Source organism: Salvia hispanica, chromosome 1, assembly GCF_029641045.1.
Source record: "Salvia hispanica isolate PSC_SH4W2 chromosome 1, Shi_PSC_v1, whole genome shotgun sequence".
Classification (NCBI taxonomy): domain Eukaryota; kingdom Viridiplantae; phylum Streptophyta; class Magnoliopsida; order Lamiales; family Lamiaceae; genus Salvia; species Salvia hispanica.
In genome coordinates, this window is record NC_142692.1 from 12034977 (window position 1) to 12048413 (window position 13437).

General features: G+C 36.6%; 4 long non-coding RNA genes across 6 annotated transcripts; 2 read left to right on the forward strand and 2 right to left on the reverse strand.

Annotated features, from left to right (window-relative positions):
- Positions 1-996: 996 nt before the first annotated feature.
- Positions 997-2718, reverse strand: LOC148933255 (uncharacterized). Its single transcript, XR_016136529.1, has 2 exons — positions 1414-2718; positions 997-1315 (listed from the first exon to the last, which is right to left on the reverse strand). It is a non-coding gene; the product is annotated as an uncharacterized LOC148933255 (long non-coding RNA).
- Positions 2719-2741: 23 nt separating this feature from the next.
- On the forward strand, positions 2742-4496 carry LOC125192906 (uncharacterized). 2 transcript variants are annotated; one of them, XR_007171494.2, is made up of 2 exons: positions 2742-3244; positions 3704-4496. It is a non-coding gene; the product is annotated as an uncharacterized LOC125192906 (long non-coding RNA). The 2 variants fall into 2 exon arrangements; XR_016136530.1 differs by lacking the exon at positions 2742-3244 and adding an exon at positions 3253-3510.
- A 2087-nt stretch (positions 4497-6583) lies between these two features.
- Positions 6584-8305, reverse strand: LOC125217619 (uncharacterized). The gene is made up of 2 exons (XR_007175767.2): positions 7001-8305; positions 6584-6902 (listed from the first exon to the last, which is right to left on the reverse strand). It is a non-coding gene; the product is annotated as an uncharacterized LOC125217619 (long non-coding RNA).
- Positions 8306-8328: 23 nt separating this feature from the next.
- Positions 8329-10083, forward strand: LOC125217624 (uncharacterized). Of its 2 annotated transcripts, none has more exons than XR_007175772.2 (2): positions 8329-8831; positions 9291-10083. It is a non-coding gene; the product is annotated as an uncharacterized LOC125217624 (long non-coding RNA). The 2 variants fall into 2 exon arrangements; XR_016136533.1 differs by lacking the exon at positions 8329-8831 and adding an exon at positions 8840-9097.
- The last annotated feature ends 3354 nt before the right edge of the window (positions 10084-13437 follow it).

The window sequence follows — 13437 nt, forward strand, 5'->3', positions numbered from 1 at the left end:
TACCTACTATTTAGCATGTTTTTAAATATATCTATGAGTAGAGATGTTGTGTAAGCTAGTGACACTAAATCGAACTCATATTTATTGTTTGACTTGATATGACTTTGACTTAAGTCAAGTAAAACATTGCCATAGGAATGGGGCAATCGAAATAATTTATTGTCATCTTATTGATACATACTATATATTATGTATATACCTCATTTGTGGGCATCATTGACAAATTTTTCATATAAGTAGTTTTCATATTTTATTTTATATACCACTAAATAATGATTGAGAATATTTTCGAAATACAGAATTTGTGATATAATTGCATCATATTAATTATTAAGTAGCAACAAACATGCAGTTTTACAATTACATGAATGAATTGTTTTGGCGTGATCATCTATCCTAGCCTTGGTATAGTTTGGACAAGTATCTTGATGGATAAACAGATTAATATACTCCCTCCGTCCCATTAAAGATGACCCACGACCCACTTTTCTTTTTGATTTGTCCCAACCAAGATGACTCATTACTTAAAATAGAAACCTCTTTATCTCTACTTTATCCCCTTCTCTTACTTTACTCTCTCCATTTAACACACAAAATAAAGTTGCGTAAAATCTCGTGCCGCCCAAGAAAGGGGTTATCTTCCTTGGGACGGAGGGAGTAACTTACTGCGAACTAACACATAGTCAATTACTTGCCTAATAATGTAATACTGTAGCAAAGTAATCATATCATAAAAGCTTCAACGAGTGGAAGAGCCTAATTAAATTAAACCTATCCAGGTATCATAAATAATCTACGGTTTTTTTTATTGGCAAGAGCTAGTTGCATTGTAAATAAAATGTAATACCCGCTCGTTTTCTTTTGAGTTAAGTTGTAAAGGTTCACCAACTTGGAAATATTCGTCACTCTCTTCTTATGATGAAATAAATAAGAACTCGTTAACTTGTGTTACTTAAGTGCCGATTAGACGCAAAATAAAAATAGTGGGTTTTGGAGTGAACCAAAGCTTTTCCATTTCTGTTACGATACATATCTAACGAGGAAGAATATGAAGAGTTCATTTTCTAGCTAAGAAAGTGCAACTACTTTCCAAATTACACTTTAGCTTACTTAATTAAATACATGTGAGTTTAAGAAAAAGGAAATTTGAATGCTAAGTACAAATTATACAAGTATGGGCCTAGAGCTTGTAAGAGGGACTTTTTTTTAGTGCAGCTTCCACCCTTGGACTTCGATTTCCTCCTCAGACCCAAACCCTTTCTCGGCCCTTCTGATTTAAGACGAGCCATGTACGAGCCATCACCTCTGTGAACACCTGTAACATGAAGACCAAGAGCAATCAAAGAAAAAAATTAATAACCCTGCAAGTATGGAGACTAACTATCTCCTAAGTAGAGAAAAGTGAGCAACAACCTTTCAAATATAGACCAAACACTTGCCAAAAGAGGCAAGAACAGCTGCAACTTTTGACCCCTCAACAAGCACTGCAAAAAGGAGAAGAAAGACAACAAATGGCATGAATGCATAGTCCCTATGTCCTTAGAATACCACCAATTCTCAGTTAAAGAGTGCTGCATAAGGATCACTAAAGGTGAGATTTTCTGCCACATAGCAACAAATGATACAGCAGCCATTTAAGGCTCAAAAGTACACCACAATCAGCCTATAAAGGCCCCTCCACACCACACACCAACTCCTTTCACACACACTTCAAAATTCAGCAAAAACCGAGAGTTAGAGGGTAGAGCAAGTAGTGAGCAGCAGCAAGTCAGCCACTCCTTCGAATTTCAGAGGTAATACACCTCCATCCTTTTCTCCCAATCAAATTCTCATGTCATCATATAGAGGCACCACAAATTAAGAACCACAATCAATATAACACAAGCACACCCTCTGCCCTTGTTTAGAACTCCATGATGGCTCAAGAACATAGAATCAGAGCTTTAGAAATCTCATAGCAGTAGTAGCCTTTGAAAAGCTTTAACTCATAAATGGAACAAGAGCACAATAGGCTGCCCTCATGCTAAAATTGCAGTAGCAAACTATAACCGTTCAAAAACAACACTTAACATAAGCAAGTTAATCTTCTCAAGCTCATTCCAGTGAGTTACACTCCAAAATCAAAGTTTTAAACGCACATAGCTACTGCCTCAGTTTAATCAAAAGGGCTAAGAAATGAAAGGGGTAATGGAACTTAGCTTTTAGAGAGATTGTCCGGCGATGGTGCGACGGGAGGCGGAGAGTTTCTCCGTGACGCCGACGGAAGGCGGCGGCACGAGTCGCCGGTGGCGCCGGCAGCAGAGCGTCGGCGGTTGACTTCGCGTCGGTGACAGTCGGCGTAAGAGAAGGGCGATGCCTCCTCCCTATCGGCGGCTCCACTAGTCAAGAATGAAGCGGTGGCGGAGCTGGTCTTCAAGGCGGGTCAAGCCGCGTCTACCACAGCCGGAGACGTCGGCGACGGCGCTAAATCGCCGAGAAAATGGAGCAGAGACGACGGTGGAGTGCTCCGCCGCCTTCTTCTTCAAAGCATAGGGTTTTGAAATTTGGGGATTTTTGTTTAAGGAGAAATTGAGACCAAGGGTTTGTGAAGGAGGACATCAGAATCTCCGGCGACGCAAGGGAGGCGCCGACCGGAGCTCCGAGCGACGGGCGACGAAGAGACGCCGCCACCCTCCTCCCACTTAGGGTTTCGGTCGAGAGAGGGTGGGAAGTGAGAGAGAGATGTCGATGGATTATGGTTTAAGAATTTGGGCCTCCCTCTTTTAATTGTTTGGGCCACTAATTAAATTAAAGAAGGAACCTAATTAAATCATGGGCTTTCCTATGTTATGGATTAAATAATAGTCCGCCAATCAATTCCACGAAGATAAGTCTAATTTTTCCGGAAAGTAGCAAGAGTGCTCAAATGATTAATTTTAAGAAATTACGATACGCTAACAATGAGTAGACCTCGAGCCTAATTTTTAGTACTTGAATAAATGGCATAGGAGGTAGCACCCTCTAGTTAAGCAATTGTTTTAAATTAATTAAATCTACTGATTTAATTAATATTCAAGAATTCTAGAACTCTTCTATAAATTTTAGAGGAAAAATAAAATGATCACGCACTTAGGATGCATTCATGTTTAAGCTTAACGGATATCTCAAAATCTAATTAAGTATCATTTTATTTCCTAAAGGGACGTCTTCGAACGTCATCTAAGACCAAGTTAAGGTAATTTCGGAAGGAGCTTTAGCTTTTGAGGTGGGCATTTCTTTCAAAACGTGATTTCAGTATGAAAATGTGAATCTTTGCTCAAGTATGTTGTCATGCCATGTTTTGTTTTATGATTACCTATCTGCTTGGATATGCCAATTTAAGTTAAATCGAATTCGGGTCCCAGTAGGGCCGCAAACCCTACTCGGACTAGTGTACACATGAGGGGAACGTGAGCTAACAAAGGAGTTGGCCGGTCCAGTGACCGTCGTGGAATGTGGCCACATTCCCGGTTCACATCAGTTTCAGATATGGTATATCTATGTTATGTGATTGCGCAATCAAATCTTTACTAAAGGAAAAGTATTTTAGTGACTCGGGTCTTTTAAGTAAAACCCCGTGATCACTCAACTGTGGCATTGACAATTAAAGATAGAACTATTTTTGGCAATGTGCCCACTGAGTATATCAAATACTCAGCCCTGCATGTTATTTTCAAATGTGCAGGTTGAACGTGGACGAGCAGGCGAAGGTGTTGGGACAGGCTTTTTAAATAAGAAGTTAGGTAGCCCAAAGTAGCATGTCTTCATACGTGCTATTTTGTCTTGGACTCTTCCGCTGCAAAACTTAGAATTTTGTACTAGAAAGCTATGAACTTAGTCTTGATACTCTGAACACGTTTTGACTATGTACCCATATGCCTTTGATACTTTTGATTTAAGTGATTTCATCCTTTTATTGTTGTCCCTTGATTATTGAGAATCGTTTAGTCGCGAAATAGCTACGCTCACTAGCACTAGGGAGTTGTGGTCGTGAAATAAATAGTCAGAATAATATGGTGGATGTATTACAAGAAACAAAAAAAATGAGGATCATGAAAATGGATTCCCGTTGGCTCAATGTGTGTGTTCTAGTCCTCCTAATCCAGGTAGCTGCTGCCCATGAGGCAACTAAGCCTTCGAAGCCTTCGACTGACTTCTTTCCGTGGTATGGAATACACTATCCTCACATTCCATACTTTCCCCAACCTCTTCCGTGGTTCGCCCATTCTCCTCACTCATCGCCTCCGTCTTTTATAAATCCATTTCCTCCAACTCCAAATGCATATTGGTTCTACAAAAACCCTTTTGCTCCCAAAGCTCCATCTCCAGTGCAAGCGCCATGAGGAACTATGTTTGTTGTTGTCTTCTCGTATTCATTAGGAATAACTTGGCGCAAGCGTGGCCATTTCTTTGTTTTTTTTTCTTTTTCTTGTGATTCAGATTTTGTTATGACTTGCAATAAAATTTTAATGTCATAACCTTCGTCTCTTTCAATCATAGTTAATTTTTGAACGTTATAGTAATTGCTGTCATTATCGTTTAATGTGCTTATATTGTCTTAAAATTGATATATTTAGTGCATTATTAATAGAAAATAGCATTGAGCTATACAGAGGCTTACTCCAACGAGGCAACCCAAATTAATTCTAATGTGAACTCATTAATATAAATTAATTTTTAATACATTTGAATAATAATCAGATCCTAATTTAAATAGGATAAAGAAAGAATTAGGAAAGATATGAACAAGTTATTAATTTAATCCACACAAAATAATTCTATCTCCTAAGAATTAGAAGATTTTTTAATGTCCACCAAGAAAAGAGAGGTTGTCGAAAATTTGGGTACAGAAAAGTAAGGAAGATTTTATTTGGATTTAATATGGATAATAGTTCCAAGACAATTTTATAAAGTCCAAGAAAAATAAGGATTCTCTAATGAAATAAGGGGGTAAAAAATAATACGAATAAATAGGCTAGAAAAATTATGCCAAGGACCTATTTGATTAAACACACTCAGTTTTTATTTTCACCCAAAATTATTTAGTCTACGTGATACACTTGCGCATAAATAAAATCGATCACATAAAATCAAACTTTCTCAAACAAACAATCACAGTAAAATCTCCAAAAATCAAGCAATTTAGACGCAAAAATTCGAGGCACTACATTAATAACCACCCCCTTCGGTCTCCATTAATTGTCTCATAGTTGACAAATGCAAATTTAAGAAATTGTTTAACTTTATTAAGAAAAACAGAAAAAATTTAGTGTAATGTGTGTCTTAGTTTTATATATTAGATTTATAGTAATAATTATGGGTGGAATGTGACAATTATCAGGGACTCAACAAAAATAGCAAAATGAGACAATTAATCGGAGCAGAGAGAGTATTTGTGTATGGAGTTGTAAAATAGCAATATTGTTTTCTCAACACGAATAGTGAATTTTGGCACAAAATTTAACATCTCTGTTTAACACCTTTTCAAAAATATATCTATAACTATAGATGTTATGTAAACTAGTGGCATTAGATAAATAGGGAATTTGGCAGGAAATTAGACATCGGCTACCTACTATTTAGCATGTTTTTAAATATATCTATGAGTAGAGATGTTGTGTAAGCTAGTGACACTAAATCGAACTCATATTTATTGTTTGACTTGATATGACTTTGACTTAAGTCAAGTAAAACATTGCCATAGGAATGGGGCAATCGAAATAATTTATTGTCATCTTATTGATACATACTATATATTATGTATATACCTCATTTGTGGGCATCATTGACAAATTTTTCATATAAGTAGTTTTCATATTTTATTTTATATACCACTAAATAATGATTGAGAATATTTTCGAAATACAGAATTTGTGATATAATTGCATCATATTAATTATTAAGTAGCAACAAACATGCAGTTTTACAATTACATGAATGAATTGTTTTGGCGTGATCATCTATCCTAGCCTTGGTATAGTTTGGACAAGTATCTTGATGGATAAACAGATTAATATACTCCCTCCGTCCCATTAAAGATGACCCACGACCCACTTTTCTTTTTGATTTGTCCCAACCAAGATGACTCATTACTTAAAATAGAAACCTCTTTATCTCTACTTTATCCCCTTCTCTTACTTTACTCTCTCCATTTAACACACAAAATAAAGTTGCGTAAAATCTCGTGCCGCCCAAGAAAGGGGTTATCTTCCTTGGGACGGAGGGAGTAACTTACTGCGAACTAACACATAGTCAATTACTTGCCTAATAATGTAATACTGTAGCAAAGTAATCATATCATAAAAGCTTCAACGAGTGGAAGAGCCTAATTAAATTAAACCTATCCAGGTATCATAAATAATCTACGGTTTTTTTTATTGGCAAGAGCTAGTTGCATTGTAAATAAAATGTAATACCCGCTCGTTTTCTTTTGAGTTAAGTTGTAAAGGTTCACCAACTTGGAAATATTCGTCACTCTCTTCTTATGATGAAATAAATAAGAACTCGTTAACTTGTGTTACTTAAGTGCCGATTAGACGCAAAATAAAAATAGTGGGTTTTGGAGTGAACCAAAGCTTTTCCATTTCTGTTACGATACATATCTAACGAGGAAGAATATGAAGAGTTCATTTTCTAGCTAAGAAAGTGCAACTACTTTCCAAATTACACTTTAGCTTACTTAATTAAATACATGTGAGTTTAAGAAAAAGGAAATTTGAATGCTAAGTACAAATTATACAAGTATGGGCCTAGAGCTTGTAAGAGGGACTTTTTTTTAGTGCAGCTTCCACCCTTGGACTTCGATTTCCTCCTCAGACCCAAACCCTTTCTCGGCCCTTCTGATTTAAGACGAGCCATGTACGAGCCATCACCTCTGTGAACACCTGTAACATGAAGACCAAGAGCAATCAAAGAAAAAAATTAATAACCCTGCAAGTATGGAGACTAACTATCTCCTAAGTAGAGAAAAGTGAGCAACAACCTTTCAAATATAGACCAAACACTTGCCAAAAGAGGCAAGAACAGCTGCAACTTTTGACCCCTCAACAAGCACTGCAAAAAGGAGAAGAAAGACAACAAATGGCATGAATGCATAGTCCCTATGTCCTTAGAATACCACCAATTCTCAGTTAAAGAGTGCTGCATAAGGATCACTAAAGGTGAGATTTTCTGCCACATAGCAACAAATGATACAGCAGCCATTTAAGGCTCAAAAGTACACCACAATCAGCCTATAAAGGCCCCTCCACACCACACACCAACTCCTTTCACACACACTTCAAAATTCAGCAAAAACCGAGAGTTAGAGGGTAGAGCAAGTAGTGAGCAGCAGCAAGTCAGCCACTCCTTCGAATTTCAGAGGTAATACACCTCCATCCTTTTCTCCCAATCAAATTCTCATGTCATCATATAGAGGCACCACAAATTAAGAACCACAATCAATATAACACAAGCACACCCTCTGCCCTTGTTTAGAACTCCATGATGGCTCAAGAACATAGAATCAGAGCTTTAGAAATCTCATAGCAGTAGTAGCCTTTGAAAAGCTTTAACTCATAAATGGAACAAGAGCACAATAGGCTGCCCTCATGCTAAAATTGCAGTAGCAAACTATAACCGTTCAAAAACAACACTTAACATAAGCAAGTTAATCTTCTCAAGCTCATTCCAGTGAGTTACACTCCAAAATCAAAGTTTTAAACGCACATAGCTACTGCCTCAGTTTAATCAAAAGGGCTAAGAAATGAAAGGGGTAATGGAACTTAGCTTTTAGAGAGATTGTCCGGCGATGGTGCGACGGGAGGCGGAGAGTTTCTCCGTGACGCCGACGGAAGGCGGCGGCACGAGTCGCCGGTGGCGCCGGCAGCAGAGCGTCGGCGGTTGACTTCGCGTCGGTGACAGTCGGCGTAAGAGAAGGGCGATGCCTCCTCCCTATCGGCGGCTCCACTAGTCAAGAATGAAGCGGTGGCGGAGCTGGTCTTCAAGGCGGGTCAAGCCGCGTCTACCACAGCCGGAGACGTCGGCGACGGCGCTAAATCGCCGAGAAAATGGAGCAGAGACGACGGTGGAGTGCTCCGCCGCCTTCTTCTTCAAAGCATAGGGTTTTGAAATTTGGGGATTTTTGTTTAAGGAGAAATTGAGACCAAGGGTTTGTGAAGGAGGACATCAGAATCTCCGGCGACGCAAGGGAGGCGCCGACCGGAGCTCCGAGCGACGGGCGACGAAGAGACGCCGCCACCCTCCTCCCACTTAGGGTTTCGGTCGAGAGAGGGTGGGAAGTGAGAGAGAGATGTCGATGGATTATGGTTTAAGAATTTGGGCCTCCCTCTTTTAATTGTTTGGGCCACTAATTAAATTAAAGAAGGAACCTAATTAAATCATGGGCTTTCCTATGTTATGGATTAAATAATAGTCCGCCAATCAATTCCACGAAGATAAGTCTAATTTTTCCGGAAAGTAGCAAGAGTGCTCAAATGATTAATTTTAAGAAATTACGATACGCTAACAATGAGTAGACCTCGAGCCTAATTTTTAGTACTTGAATAAATGGCATAGGAGGTAGCACCCTCTAGTTAAGCAATTGTTTTAAATTAATTAAATCTACTGATTTAATTAATATTCAAGAATTCTAGAACTCTTCTATAAATTTTAGAGGAAAAATAAAATGATCACGCACTTAGGATGCATTCATGTTTAAGCTTAACGGATATCTCAAAATCTAATTAAGTATCATTTTATTTCCTAAAGGGACGTCTTCGAACGTCATCTAAGACCAAGTTAAGGTAATTTCGGAAGGAGCTTTAGCTTTTGAGGTGGGCATTTCTTTCAAAACGTGATTTCAGTATGAAAATGTGAATCTTTGCTCAAGTATGTTGTCATGCCATGTTTTGTTTTATGATTACCTATCTGCTTGGATATGCCAATTTAAGTTAAATCGAATTCGGGTCCCAGTAGGGCCGCAAACCCTACTCGGACTAGTGTACACATGAGGGGAACGTGAGCTAACAAAGGAGTTGGCCGGTCCAGTGACCGTCGTGGAATGTGGCCACATTCCCGGTTCACATCAGTTTCAGATATGGTATATCTATGTTATGTGATTGCGCAATCAAATCTTTACTAAAGGAAAAGTATTTTAGTGACTCGGGTCTTTTAAGTAAAACCCCGTGATCACTCAACTGTGGCATTGACAATTAAAGATAGAACTATTTTTGGCAATGTGCCCACTGAGTATATCAAATACTCAGCCCTGCATGTTATTTTCAAATGTGCAGGTTGAACGTGGACGAGCAGGCGAAGGTGTTGGGACAGGCTTTTTAAATAAGAAGTTAGGTAGCCCAAAGTAGCATGTCTTCATACGTGCTATTTTGTCTTGGACTCTTCCGCTGCAAAACTTAGAATTTTGTACTAGAAAGCTATGAACTTAGTCTTGATACTCTGAACACGTTTTGACTATGTACCCATATGCCTTTGATACTTTTGATTTAAGTGATTTCATCCTTTTATTGTTGTCCCTTGATTATTGAGAATCGTTTAGTCGCGAAATAGCTACGCTCACTAGCACTAGGGAGTTGTGGTCGTGAAATAAATAGTCAGAATAATATGGTGGATGTATTACAAGAAACAAAAAAAATGAGGATCATGAAAATGGATTCCCGTTGGCTCAATGTGTGTGTTCTAGTCCTCCTAATCCAGGTAGCTGCTGCCCATGAGGCAACTAAGCCTTCGAAGCCTTCGACTGACTTCTTTCCGTGGTATGGAATACACTATCCTCACATTCCATACTTTCCCCAACCTCTTCCGTGGTTCGCCCATTCTCCTCACTCATCGCCTCCGTCTTTTATAAATCCATTTCCTCCAACTCCAAATGCATATTGGTTCTACAAAAACCCTTTTGCTCCCAAAGCTCCATCTCCAGTGCAAGCGCCATGAGGAACTATGTTTGTTGTTGTCTTCTCGTATTCATTAGGAATAACTTGGCGCAAGCGTGGCCATTTCTTTGTTTTTTTTTCTTTTTCTTGTGATTCAGATTTTGTTATGACTTGCAATAAAATTTTAATGTCATAACCTTCGTCTCTTTCAATCATAGTTAATTTTTGAACGTTATAGTAATTGCTGTCATTATCGTTTAATGTGCTTATATTGTCTTAAAATTGATATATTTAGTGCATTATTAATAGAAAATAGCATTGAGCTATACAGAGGCTTACTCCAACGAGGCAACCCAAATTAATTCTAATGTGAACTCATTAATATAAATTAATTTTTAATACATTTGAATAATAATCAGATCCTAATTTAAATAGGATAAAGAAAGAATTAGGAAAGATATGAACAAGTTATTAATTTAATCCACACAAAATAATTCTATCTCCTAAGAATTAGAAGATTTTTTAATGTCCACCAAGAAAAGAGAGGTTGTCGAAAATTTGGGTACAGAAAAGTAAGGAAGATTTTATTTGGATTTAATATGGATAATAGTTCCAAGACAATTTTATAAAGTCCAAGAAAAATAAGGATTCTCTAATGAAATAAGGGGGTAAAAAATAATACGAATAAATAGGCTAGAAAAATTATGCCAAGGACCTATTTGATTAAACACACTCAGTTTTTATTTTCACCCAAAATTATTTAGTCTACGTGATACACTTGCGCATAAATAAAATCGATCACATAAAATCAAACTTTCTCAAACAAACAATCACAGTAAAATCTCCAAAAATCAAGCAATTTAGACGCAAAAATTCGAGGCACTACATTAATAACCACCCCCTTCGGTCTCCATTAATTGTCTCATAGTTGACAAATGCAAATTTAAGAAATTGTTTAACTTTATTAAGAAAAACAGAACAAATTTAGTGTAATGTGTGTCTTAGTTTTATATATTAGATTTATAGTAATAATTATGGGTGGAATGTGACAATTATCAGGGACTCAACAAAAATAGCAAAATGAGACAATTAATCGGAGCAGAGAGAGTATTTGTATATGGAGTTGTAAAATAGCAATATTGTTTTCTCAACACGAATAGTGAATTTTGGCACAAAATTTAACATCTCTGTTTAACACCTTTTCAAAAATATATCTATAACTATAGATGTTATGTAAACTAGTGGCATTAGATAAATAGGGAATTTGGCAGGAAATTAGACATCGGCTACCTACTATTTAGCATGTTTTTAAATATATCTAGGAGTAGAGATGTTGTGTAAGCTAGTGACACTAAATCGAACTCATATTTATTGTTTGACTTGATATGACTTTGACTTAAGTCAAGTAAAACATTGCCATAGGAATGGGGCAATCGAAATAATTTATTGTCATCTTATTGATACATACTATATATTATGTATATACCTCATTTGTGGGCATCATTGACAAATTTTTCATATAAGTAGTTTTCATATTTTATTTTATATACCACTAAATAATGATTGAGAATATTTTCGAAATACAGAATTTGTGATATAATTGCATCATATTAATTATTAAGTAGCAACAAACATGCAGTTTTACAATTACATGAATGAATTGTTTTGGCGTGATCATCTATCCTAGCCTTGGTATAGTTTGGACAAATATCTTGATGGATAAACAGATTAATATACTCCCTCCGTCACATTAAAGATGACCCACGACCCACTTTCCTTTTTGATTTGTCCCAACCAAGATGACTCATTACTTAAAATAGAAACCTCTTTATCTCTACTTTATCCCCTTCTCTTACTTTACTCTCTCCATTTAACACACAAAATAAAGTTGCGTAAAATCTCGTGCCGCCCAAGAAAGGGGTTATCTTCCTTGGGACGGAGGGAGTAACTTACTGCGAACTAACACATAGTCAATTACTTGCCTAATAATGTAATACTGTAGCAAAGTAATCATATCATAAAAGCTTCAACGAGTGGAAGAGCCTAATTAAATTAAACCTATCTAGGTATCATAAATAATCTACGGTTTTTTTTATTGGCAAGAGCTAGTTGCATTGTAAATAAATAGTCAGAATAATATGGTGGATGTATTACAAGAAACAAAAAAAATGAGGATCATGAAAATGGATTCCCGTTGGCTCAATGTGTGTGTTCTAGTCCTCCTAATCCAGGTAGCTGCTGCCCATGAGGCAACTAAGCCTTCGAAGCCTTCGACTGACTTCTTTCCGTGGTATGGAATACACTATCCTCACATTCCATACTTTCCCCAACCTCTTCCGTGGTTCGCCCATTCTCCTCACTCATCGCCTCCGTCTTTTATAAATCCATTTCCTCCAACTCCAAATGCATATTGGTTCTACAAAAACCCTTTTGCTCCCAAAGCTCCATCTCCAGTGCAAGCGCCATGAGGAACTATGTTTGTTGTTGTCTTCTCGTATTCATTAGGAATAACTTGGCGCAAGCGTGGCCATTTCTTTGTTTTTTTTTCTTTTTCTTGTGATTTAGATTTTGTTATGACTTGCAATAAAATTTTAATGTCATAACCTTCGTCTCTTTCAATCATAGTTAATTTTTGAATGTTATAGTAATTGCTGTCATTATCGTTTAATGTGCTTATATTGTCTTAAAATTGATATATTTAGTGCATTATTAATCGAATAGAAAATAGCATTGAGCTATACAGAGGCTTACTCCAACGAGGCAACCCAAATTAATTCTAATGTGAACTCATTAATATAAATTAATTTTTAATACATTTGAATAATAATCAGATCCTAATTTAAATAGGATAAAGAAAGAATTAGGAAAGATATGAACAAGTTAATAATTTAATCCACACAAAATAATTCTATCTCCTAAGAATTAGAAGATTTTTTAATGTCCACCAAGAAAAGAGAGGTTGTCGAAAATTTGGGTACAGAAAAGTAAGGAAGATTTTATTTGGATTTAATATGGATAATAGTTCCAAGACAATTTTATAAAGTCCAAGAAAAATAAGGATTCTCTAATGAAATAAGGGGGTAAAAAATAATACGAATAAATAGGCTAGAAAAATTATGCCAAGGACCTATTTGATTAAACACACTCAGTTTTTATTTTCACCCAAAATTATTTAGTCTACGTGATACACTTGCGCATAAATAAAATCGATCACATAAAATCAAACTTTCTCAAACAAACAATCACAGTAAAATCTCCAAAAATCAAGCAATTTAGACGCAAAAATTCGAGGCACTACATTAATAACCACCCCCTTCGGTCTCCATTAATTGTCTCATAGTTGACAAATGCAAATTTAAGAAATTGTTTAACTTTATTAAGAAAAACAGAACAAATTTAGTGTAATGTGTGTCTTAGTTTTATATATTAGATTTATAGTAATAATTATGGGTGGAATGTGACAATTATCAGGGACTCAACAAAAATAGCAAAATGAGACAATTAATCGGAGCAGAGAGAGTATTTGTATATGGAGTTGTAAAATAGCAAT